Source organism: Ochotona curzoniae, unplaced genomic scaffold (genome assembly GCF_017591425.1).
Source record: "Ochotona curzoniae isolate NIBS_2020 unplaced genomic scaffold, NIBS_Ocur_1.0 contig_1014, whole genome shotgun sequence".
NCBI classification, from domain to species: domain Eukaryota; kingdom Metazoa; phylum Chordata; class Mammalia; order Lagomorpha; family Ochotonidae; genus Ochotona; species Ochotona curzoniae.
The window spans coordinates 17,147,644-17,160,057 of NW_024464920.1; positions in this window are offsets into that span (position 1 = coordinate 17,147,644).

Consider the following 12,414-nt stretch of genomic DNA (forward strand, 5'->3'; position numbering starts at 1 on the left):
GCTAATGTGCACTAAATAGCAGTAAAGATGATCCAGCTACCAGGTTCCTCGCACTGCATCAAACCATCCTTTGAGACCCCTAGTCACATCAGACAGCTTGGTTTCAGTCCCAGCTCCTCCACTTCAGATCCAGTTTCTAACTAGTGGATCTTTGAGAAAGCATACAATGTCCCAAAAATTTGGTTCCCTGCTACCTGCATGGGAGACTTGGAATGTTTTTGGGGCCCTTGGCTTCTGCCTGGACCAGCACTGGCTGTTAGGGGCTGTTCATTCTGTCTCTTTCTCACTCTGCAATTGTCTTCCAAACATATAAAATGCATCTTTTTTTTTCTTACAAAAAAAAACCTTGCTACTTCTTTACAGTTTGTTTAAAGTATTTTTCTCATTATTTAAGTGTAGTGGAAAGAAATCACATGGTGGTTCTATTAAAAGAATGTATTATGACTAATATAATAAACGTTTAAAATCTCACAGTAGAATAGAGGATCAGAATTTTAAAAAAGGAAGCAGAAAAACAGAGGAAAATGTCATAAGATAGGGTAGGCTTTGTACAATGGATAAGTCACTACTTAAGGTTCTGGCATGGTGCATCAAGGTGTTAGTTTGAGTTCTGACTTCTCAGCTTCTGATCCAAATTCCTGCTATTACTCAACCTGGGAGGAAGGAGATGGTGGTTCAAGTACTTGGGTCCTGGCCACTCATTTGAGAGACATGGGTTTGGTTCTGAGCTCCAAGTGTAGCCTGAGCCTTCCTCAGCTATTGTAGGCATTTGGAGAATGAACTAGCACTTGTAAAATCTCTCCTCTCTCTTTACCCCAATATCCTTCTCTCTCTGGGTATTTTTGACATTTTAGAAGTGAAGCAGCAGGTGGAATACCTCTATTCAGCTCTCTTTTTTTAACTCCGCTTTTGCATATACAAATACATATCTTAAAATTAAATCAAGATATTTATATACATGGATTTTGATCTAATGTCTAGATTACATCTTCTGTAATATTTTGGGATATGCATTATAATTTTTCAAATTATCTGCGAATAGTTATTATCCAAATATTCATTTGACTGTTGTTTTCCAATATTACTTCATATTGGTTTAGGTAACAGGAGGCAATTTGTAAATGAAGTGTGACTTTCTAAGCTTTACATTTTGTGAATGGTACAGCTTAAAAGAAACAGCTTAATGCTAAAATGTTTAAATGATTGTTTTATCAATCAATATGTTGGAAATACAGCTACAGCAGTTACTATTTACAGTATGAAAAGAAACATTTTAGATGAATTAAATTTAGCAGTTTATTTGAGCAAAGAAGTCATTCATGAATTGGGCAGTAATCTAAAGACAAAAGCTTCAGAAAGCTATCCAACCTGTTCCTCCCTGGTGACCTAGGAAAGAAGCAGAAGATGGCCAAAGTGCTTGGCTCTGAGCATCCACCCCAAGAATATTCTGGTTCCTGGAGGTTTTGGTCATTTGGGAATTTAAACAGTTGATGGAAAATCTGTCTTTCCCCCTCAGTCTTTATAACTGTTTCTTTCAGATGAAGTAAAATAAATCTTTAAGAAATAGAAAGAAATAATCACACTTTCATCACATATAGCTGTAAAACTTCTAGCTAATCACAGGCTTACAGCTACGTGGACATGTTCAAGTCAGGCAAATGCTGACTCATTGCCAGTCTATATTCAGATAGTCCTTTTTCTCCCTGTACACACTGCCTGACCATGTGATTGGGGCAGCATGTAGTTTGTTTCAATGAGAAGTTTAGTTATAGTTCACTATGTACACAGGTGGAGTAAAGCCAAATTTGAGTTAATTTAACTTTGGGAAGAATATTATATGGCTGTTCAATGACATACAGATATGAATTACAGTGATTAAGAATGGAAATTTTCCAAATTACCATAAAAGTTAAAATAATCTGTTTATTTTGAACTTAAATTCTTTCAAATTTTATGTATGCACAATGACTAAGGAACTTTCCATATTTAATGCAATTAGAGTATGCAGCATCCATTAAATACTCAAAGTATTGATGCAGTGTGCCATTCCAGATTTTCACAATATTTCCACAATATTCCAAAACCTTTATCACCATGGAAGTTCAGCTGAAGCTAACATTCTGTCTCCACCCTGTTACCCTTTATGCCACCATGAACTAAGCTGACTGAGTGCTACTACTTTAAACCTTACCCTACTATCTTACAATCATAATTAGAGACTGCTTGTTAGTCATCATTCCTTGTAGATATAAACTAAATGAGGCTTGAAGAATACATGCTTTCTCCATGCTAAATGAGTAATAAGATTTTATGCACAATGCCAGGGGAATTTTTCTAGATGTTTGTGACAAGAATATACAAGTCAGAGAAATGAAACAAAAGAATGAATAAAGGAATGAATGAATGAATGAAGTTTGGCTATAACTTTCCCAAGCAATCAATCCTGGATTGTTAAATATGTAAACCATCTTAGTTGTTGCTTTCTGTTCATTTTGCCTGCATTTTGAAAGTCAGCAGTTAACTTCTCCAAAACGGTTCATCAGTACTCAGTTATCCAAACTGAACAATTAAGAAGCTCCTTAAGCTTCCCATCTAGCCAAACCCTCATATCCCATATTTTCAGGATCCATAAACATTTGTTACCAAAGTCTTCTCAGAAATTCCATCTCTTGTTTATCATAATATTTTTCCAGTTGAGTCTAGTAGAAATTTGAAAAGGTCATGTAATCCAACCCTTCAGATAACAAAAGACCAAAACCAGCTTCAAACAACTATCATAGTTAATGGTGAAATTATTAGTGAAATTTAGACTACTGGATACTTAATGTACTGTTTCTAGAAAAGTCAAACCCTTGAGTTTACTCTGTTAATATAACACTTCCTGTCGTGGTTTTGAAAGAAAGAATAAAGTATATCCAGGTGCAGCTTACTTTGAATATTCTTCCGTGTCCTTTCCTTTCATGGAGAAAATAATAAAAATGGTAAAACTGGTATAAAATTATAACAGCCCTGGCAGAGCTTGGACCTGGAATTGAATCCTGAAACACAAAGCATAATTCCTTGGAAGCAATAAGTGGACAGGAATTATACCCTGCTAAATTATCTTCTCATGCCCTCACTAGAAAAACTCCTATGGTTGACAGTAACTGTAAATATTGATCAGATTCAGATTATATCAGCGATGACAACTAATCGCAAAATGAAAATGTGCACTTCCTCCACCAAATCATTCATCAATTGACACTTTTCTCTCAATTCTTTGTGTATATACTACAAGGATGTAAAATCACCAACTTTTTCCAGCTGAACAAAAAAGGGTTTCTAAATGTTACAGATACCGGGTAAGCATTATGCAAGCATCACATATGTAGCCTATATTTAAAAACAATTTCTTGTCACCTATTTCATTGTAATGAATGCATTTTGCAGTATAGGTTACTCATAACTTGTGAGAATCTGAACAAATATCCTACACCTTTGTATAGCTTCCTTAAGTAAGATTTTGTACTGGCACAAATGTTTGTTGCTGAAGTATCTCAGTTTTGTCATGTGTTTTATCCTCAGAAGGGGAGTACAAAAGGATATTTCCAAGATGGTCTGAGAAGCTAGCCCCTGCACTATGAGTCACCCTGAGGATCCAGCCTACCTGCCTTCTTCACTTGGCTCTTCCTGCCCCTCCCAGGGAACAGCATGGGAGAGTTCACCCAAGGTGACCAGTTTCCAAACCAATTTGTTTATTCAGGCTCTGCTAGTCACCTATTATCGTGGATAATTGTGAGTTGGTTGCACTTTAATTATGATGAAGACATTTAGGTTTTAGTCACATCTCTAGGGATGGTGAGGAAGCTGAGTTTTAAGAGGCCTGAGCATCAGATGGCACATTCAGCCAACAGAAGCAGGAGAGAGTAGATCATACATGTATAATAAATGATCTGAGAACAAGAATCATGACTAAGAAGTAGAAATTACGGGTACTATGTTGAGCCTGATGGCAGACCTCTGCTCTCTGTGCCAGGTGTCTTTTTTTTTTCTCCCAAAGAGTATCCTATCCTGTAGTGAAAGTAACAAAGTTAGTTTAAAAAGACCAAGAATCCAGGCAATTGTTTGAGTAGCAGATTATCTGCTTTGCAGGATAAAAAAAAAAATCGTTCCTTTGTGTATCAGAAACCTTTCAAGTCTGACTGTAGACTGAAATTTTCTGCTGCCTGTGTTGATCAAATTTCATGTCCAAAGAACTTCTTCATCAGTGCAACTTAGAGCTTCCAGAGATAGATCCTGAGTGCTCAAGTTCTACCAAATGCTACTGTGGATTGACAATGAATGTTTAAATACCATTCCCAAAATGTTGTACTGCATTTGGATTAAAGCTGTCAGAGGGCTAATGTTTGTTTCTAAACATAACGCTGGATGCAAATGGGACAGACAGTTTCTACTGAGCCCGTGGCTACATTGGATCAGCAACAACTCTTTTTACACTCAGATGTACGTGCCTCAGAGGGGAGTTGGAGTAAAGAGATTTCTATTTGCCAGTAGGAATTGATGTGGTACGGGTGATAAGTTTGAATGGTTTTAAAGTACAGCATTTTCACTTTATTCACCTCGATAAAAAATGAACGAAAACAGTTAAAACAAAGAAGTTAGAAGCAATTGAATACATTAAATCTTAAAGAAGCAATCTGTGCAATATGTACAGTATGTACGAAGATGATGTCATTCTAAATAGAGTAGTTCTTTGAAGCTTTCCCAAGAACAACAACTAAAACCCTCAAAGTGTTCTCATACAAGATATTAACCTATTATAAGTCACACCGAAGAGGTAAAAGTAAATTCATGTACATTTTAGAGATGTTGAAACCAAGCGACAGTAAGGCATTTTCATCTAGAATGTCTTTATTGTAGGTAAATAACAAAATTATTTCTCAGGTTCTCTCACACTAGTCTGATCTTAAGCTCTTTATGTATTTTGATTTTTCACAAATCATTTTCATGGCTCATTTTCCCACTTGTTTTGTTTTGTTTTAAAGTATAAAAGTGACATGGATTTGTTTTTTCGGTTGTAAACTAGAAACTTACAGGATATCTTTCACAAGTTGGGCTTGCAAGACTTGATTTGTACTTCCAGAAGATTTCACAATTCATTTAGCAAACTCATCCAACAAATATTTGGTGAGCCCTACAATGAATATAATACATGGTAAGTGCTGCGGTGGACACAAAAGAAGTATGACTCAACACAGGGGTGATTCTCTGAGATCTTGTTGGGGAGGCAAGATACAACCATGAGAATTAAATGAGGATAAAAGAAAATAACAATACAGTAATTTAAAAGTTACTTTTAAAAATCAAGAAAGGAGGCTAATATGGCTAACATTTTTGAGGTTAATTTAGTTAAGAACTTTGTAGTAGTCATCTTTTTTTCAATTTCACAACTCTAGGTATAGATAATATCATGTCAACCTTATATATTAAAAGAATAATAACAAACAAACCTGAAGCCAAAACAGATAAGCAGCCTTCGCATGATAATATAGTCATCTGAAACCAAAGGCCTTATGTCAAAGGTACTGCTTTGGAAACTGAAGGATTTGCAGAGTTGTGCATAAACATAGAGATAAAAAGACCAACATAAATAATGAAAGAAAAAAATGGATGCATTAGCAAAAAAAAATCTTTTGAGGAGTTTTTGAACTTGCCGTTAGCCTTGTAATTAAAACCCTCACTTCCCACATCAGAGTGCCTGCATCTGATCCTCAGCCCTGGCTCCTGGCTCCTTTCCCTGTCAGTCCAGAAGGGAAATCTTAGCTCAAGTTATTGGGTTCCTGCCACCACCGCTGGAGAATTGAATTGTGATTTAGGCTCCTGGATCCATTCGTGGATTCCCCTGACTGTGTAGCATTTGGGGATGAACCAGCAGATGAGAGCCCTCTGGCTTTGTCCTCTCAAAGAGTAGAAAATACATGATAAAGAATATGTATTTAATTTGAAAAAGCACTAGATGATACATTCAAGGATAATATAATGTTGGGAATGTATGTTAATCACACGTTATTGCCAAAATCTAGTCAGGACCACAGATGGAGTTGTAGAGGGAAGAAAAAAAGGGATGCCTGGCAATATTATTTCTAAAAAAAAAGTATTCCTAGAGCCTATGTGACTGTATAATAAAATTATACTAATAAATAATAAAATAAAAGTAAATAAATAAATGATAAAATAAAATATTCAAAAGTCATACTTCATAGAGTAAGAAAAAAGTATTTGAAAAATTTGATTATACGGAAGAATGGATACCAAGCAAAAGATTGTATAATTTTAAATTGATTGAGATTTAAATAAAGAATAGATAAAGATTGTTAATACTTTACTGTTTTCTTAAAATATTGTAAACCTGAAAAATTAGTTATCGTGACTGAGAAGAATTAATAGTGCAGTGTGGCCTTCAGCCTTTGTTGTTCATAATGGCTTTAAGAAGATTATGAAGTTCCCAACATTCAAGCTACACCAAGCTAATTAAGTCAGTATAATTGAGGGTTTATCTAGCTATAGATCATTTTTAAATCTTTCCAATGTGAAGGACTTTTGTGGAGAATATGCTTTGAAGTGGCGGATGTGGATAAGGTCACCATACATTAGTAGATAGATACATGCACGAGAATCAGCAAAGTGCACAGAGAAGAGGTCACAGTTGGTCAGGGAAAACTGAGAGGTAATAAAGGCCAAAAAAGAAAAGAAGTCACATAAGAAGAGATACCAAATATATCACCTGTAAAGACACAGTCAGGCTAAGGACTGAAAGAAGGATTTGGGTTTGCTAATAAGTAACTTATTAGAGAACTGGAGGGTGACTTTTAGGAATGTATGAAAGTCATATTACAACTGTATAAATGGTGGATGTTGAAAAGGGAAGTTGGCTTATGTGAATCACTGTAGAATAAATGATCTGAGAATTGAAGAAAAAGAAAATAAAGGAGTTTTCCATCTATCTACCTATATATCTATCTATTTATCTTGGTAGAACTATGGACATTTTAAGCTAAAAGGAAGAAATTAGAATGCTGAGAAAAGTTAAAGATGCAGTTAAAGTAAAAGACTGAGGAAATAAACCCTGATGACTGCAAGAAACAACAGCATGCAAGATGTTTTCAAGGGGTCAGTCCAAGCACATAGAAAAGCTGTGTTTCAGGAAAGTAACGTAGAATAGCAGGGATGACAAGGTTCACTGCAAATTAGGAGATATTTTCCTTTATTTTAAGGTATATTTATTTTTATTGGAAAGTCAGATATATAGAGAGGAGGAGAGACAGAGAGGAAGATATTCCATCCGATGATTCACTCCCTAAGTGACTGCAGCTGCCAGGGCTGAGCTGATCAAAAGCCAGGAGCCAGGAACTAACTTTCTCTTTCTTTCTTTCTTTCTTTCTTTCTTTCTTTCTTTCTTTCTTTCTTTCTTTCTTTCTTTCTTTCTTTCTTTCTTTCTTTCTTTCTTTCTTTCTTTCTTTCTTTCTTTCCTTCTTTTCTTTCTTTCTTTCTTTCTTTCTTTCTTTCTTTCTTTCTTTCTTTCTTTCTTTCTTTCTGTCTTTCTTAATTACATTGCATTATGTGACACAGTGAAATAGGCACTGGGATTCCCCCCACCCCTCCCCAAACCCTACCCTCATGGTGGATTCCTCCACTTTGTTGCATTATCACCGTTCAAGCTCAGTTGAGATTCTTTCATTGCAAGCATATGCCACGCATAGAGTCCAGTATTGTATTGCCGGGATAACGGCTTCTTGGGGAAACCATCTCTGGTCTGACAGAAGCTTCTTTCAAGTGTGCTGTGTGGTAGAGGGTCCCAAGGCATTGTGCCCTTCTCTACCGCTTTCCCAGAACACAAGCAGGGAGCTGAATGGGAAGTGGGGCAGCCAGGACAAGAACCAATACTCATATGGGATCCTGGTGCATACAAGGCAAGAACTTTAGCCACTAGGTTAGCGGACCAATTCCAGGAGATATTTCCTTAAGGTTTCAAAGTAGTATATGCATCTTTAGTAAAGTTAGGAATGTATGGGAATGTTCATGTGCAAAAATTTTTTTGCAATGCTTAAAAAAATGTGAACCCAAGAAGATTTCACAGGAGCAGAGGGGATTTCTGAGGATATCTAACGGGAATTTATTGTGAACCTCGTTAGCATATCTTCCAAACAGCTCTACCTAGAGGAATGTTGGGTGTAGACGCATTGTGAAATTCGTTTGCTATTTATATGACTCATATTGGAAATTGATAAGGAGAAAGAGTAAAAGGTCTATAGATTCTCAATTAAAAAACATGATCAATTTTCTTGATATGCAAAGTTGGAATGGGCAAAAGAAGAAAGAAATATATTGGAATACTGATGATGAGGTTCATTTTTGAAGATTGTTTGTTCAACTTAATGAAGACATGGAAGAATTATGATGTGGATGTGACAGGAAGAAATACTTTAGAGTTCGTGGTCAAGCAAGCGAAGTTGATGTTGAAGTATCTTTTAAACACAAGAGTAACAGGATGAAAGATTATTAAATTTAAAAGGTTAAAGTAAGGCATGTGTGATTATGCATTAGAATGTCTGCATAATGCTCACATTGCAAGGTAGTGCATGTAATCCACTAAATAGAATCTCCTGCAAGAAATAACTTGTTTATTATGTAAGGAAGATATTTCCTTGTATTTCTCCATAATCATTTGCCATTAATTGTTCATTGTAATACTAGTCAGATATTCCAAATGAAGAAAGGTATAGGATCTCTATTATCAAAAATTAAACGCAGTATAATATTTCTGGTTTGGCTATTTATAATGCACATTCACATATTGAAATAGCTGAGAGGATTGGAGTGATCATTCACCCTGAAGGTTATATCAAAGTACCTGGGCTTGGTTCCTGATTTCAGTTTCCATTAAGATAGTCCCTGGGAGACAGCAGTGACAGCTCAATTAATTGAGTTTCTGCCAACTTTATGGGAGATCTAGATTGAGCTTGCATCTCCTGGATTTGGCCCTGGCCCCGGCCCAACCCTTCCCATTGTAACCATTTGGGGAATGAATCAACTAATGGATGCTCTCTTTCTTTTATCTCTCTGCCTCTCAAATAAATAAGTAAAATTTAAACGTGAAGATCTGAAAAGGTAGGATATTAGAACATAGAGAAAAACAATATGCAATCACAGCAGCACCTACGCTAGTTTTAAGTTGATATAACTAAACAAGCTCAGAATTCTTTCGTTATTGAACTCCTTTTGTTCCTACTACAGATTTTGAAAGATCCACTGGGATAGTGGTTTAATTAAACTATGGTTTCAGCAAAAATTTTTATCAAATTAATTAGGAAGTAATTAAATTATTCAGGGATCTGTAATTTTTCAATTTCAAATGTGCTTCTTCAATAGTATCACACTGTTGACTTAATGATAACTGACTCTATGCATAAATTCAAGGGCATCTTGCAAAAGCAGGTTTTGTGGAGGCTGGTTAACAATACAGCTTGTCTTTGTTAGATTTTATAGGGCATCATTCTGTAGTGTTCACTGAAGTGTTGACTCAGTTCTGACTTTATATTTTCTTACAAGCAAATCAATGTTATCTATGATGATGATCTCAGAAACTCATGATCTGTATTCTACAGAATATATTAAATCACTTACATGAGTCACTTTATTCTATAGCTAGTTCACACTTTTTTCCTATGGCTCATCACATTCTTCAAAAATGTGTGAATGAGAATGAATAAAATTAATTTATGATACTGTTCTATTAGCTCTGGGATTTATGCTCCCCCTTTCCTCAAATCTTCCCCCATCACTGATTGTCCCTATATTACTACAATAGAATACTCCATCAAATATAGTTATAAGTCCAGCATTCTGATGTTTAAGTGTATCCTGACATAGTAGGTATTGACAATGGCAGAGAGTCCAGCATCTTATTATCAAAATATTTTTAACAGTTTCATTGGGATTCCATCTTTGATATGGAAGTAGAGAAGCATACTGCATTGCATCTTCACATCTGGATATGATAATCTCTATTACAGAGTTACTATACATCCCTTAAATGAAAAGCTATAAAACAAAATAACATGCTACAGAATGACCAATGTGAGGCTGAAGAACTGAAAAAGAAAATGAAAAATCCTTCTTGTAGAAAATGATGCTATTGTATTACCTGTGTTACTGAAGAAAATAATTTTTTAAAAATGAAAGATTTATTTACTTTTATTGCAAGTCAGATATATAGAGAGAAGGAGAGACAGAGAGGAAGACTTTCCATCCGATGATTCACTACCCAAGGGACCCTAATGGCCAAAGCTGAGGAGCCAGGAGCTTCTTTCAGGTCTCCCTCCCCGGTGCAGGGTTCCAAAGCCATGGGCCAGCCTAGACAGCCTGCCCAGGCCATAAGCAGGGAGCTGGGTGGGAAGCAAGGTTGCTGAGATTTGAACTGGCGCTCATATGGGATTCCAGCATATTCAAGGCAAGAAGTTTAGCCACTAGGCCACCGAGCCAGGCCCCAAAACATGTTTTTGAAGAAATGAAACAGAAAACAGAAATAGCAAAATCCATGAGACATAGACAACAAGGTGGAGGAATCCACCATGGGGGGAGGGGTATGGGAGGGGTGGGGGGAATCCCCAGCGCCTATAAAACTGTACTACATAATACAATGTAAGCAACAATAAAAAAAAAAAAAAAAAGATTTTTAAAGCAAAAAAAAAAAAAAAAAAAAAGAAAATTGTTTTGACATTGACAATTGTAACATTAGGCACTTAATAAAGCTCAGAATATCTCAAATGATCTCATGATGCATCTCAGGTACTTATTAAAAGTGAAAAAATGAATGGGAAGCTAGAAATGATAAAAAATAACAGCACAAATAAATGGGATCGAAACTAAAAACCAAAAATTGCAACAAAAAGAGCCTTTTTTAAATGAGCAAAATAAATTTTAGCTAGGCTAGCAAAAAAAAAATGCAAGAGAGAAAAACAAGAAAAATTAGAGATGAAAAAGAAAACATAAGAAGCTAGTGAGATGATCTATTCTTGCTGAGTGGATCCTTCGACCCTTATGTGGTATGCTTCTTCATCTCTTTTAATATTTTTCACATCAAAGTCTGTGTTACCTGAAAAACGAATGGCTACACCACCTCATTTTTCTTTTCCATTAGTCTGGAACATCTTTTTTCCATCTTTTCACTTTCAGTTTCTGCATACCTTTGTTGATGAACTATGTCTCCTACAGACAGATAGGTGGCTTTTGCCTTTTGATCCAGTTGCTATCCTATAATACTTTTCTAATGAGTTTAATCCACTTATATTCAGGGCTAATACTGATAGTAGTAATCTGGTTACCCTACAGAAATTGTAATGGAAGCCTAGCAAAAGTGCCCAGGACTGAGACTCCCTGGAGAGAGTGGCACAAGGGACCACAAATGAGAAACCAGGTATGGGGCACAATCAGTAAAATTGACCTGTAGACCAGTGGGCAGCACAGCTTAGAAAATAGTCTTAAGGAGAGGAATCTGCTAACCAGAAGAGTAATGACCAGGAGCAAAAATGGAGACAGAGGGATAATGAATATTGCTGATGTATCTCCTGAAAAAGAGCAAAAGTCTTTGTCAACCTCAGAGTTAACTGAGGAAGACATCGATAAAATGGGGGATATAGAATTTTAAAAACTTATAAAGCTTTTCAGCAAAGGAAAGCACATACAGGAGTTCAAAGAATTTAAGGAATATGTCATGTGTAAGAAAATAGCAACAATGAAACAAAATAAATGTTTTATTATTTAAAATGAAGGACACGATAGAGCAAATTAAAAATTCAGAGGAATGCCTCGATAATAGAATGAGTAAAACAGAAGAAACAAATCTCAGAATTGGAAGACATTTCCTTCAAAGAATGGGTCGGGGTGAGGGAATAATAAAGCTGGAAGTGGAACTGAATTAAGCTAAGAAAAGTGTTCTAGAATCAAGAAATTTTTACTAGAAACTAGTTACCATATTGGAAAGATATTTATTTTATTAATAAGGAATTATTTCTGATCTTTAGGCTCTAATTCATGTTTACTTTCATTTATGTTTAGATGTTCAATGAGATTGAAAACAAAGTATCCCAGATTTTGACCGTTTTGCTCAAAATTTTCTCCCTCCCTGTCTTTTCCATTGGTTTTTAAAAATACTTTTTGTTATTGTGCTTGCCAGACGTTGGCAATAACCATGCCCTTAAGCAAACATGGATACAAGGGTTAGTGGGCATGAATAATGATTTCTTGGTGAATTAGAGAAAGATATTGATTTTGATTAGTCAAAAATTTGAAGCACCAGATATAGGAACTTATCCTTGTCTTTCATTTTAGCTTTAGATTTTTATTAGCTAAATGTTGCAAGCTTCCATTTAACAT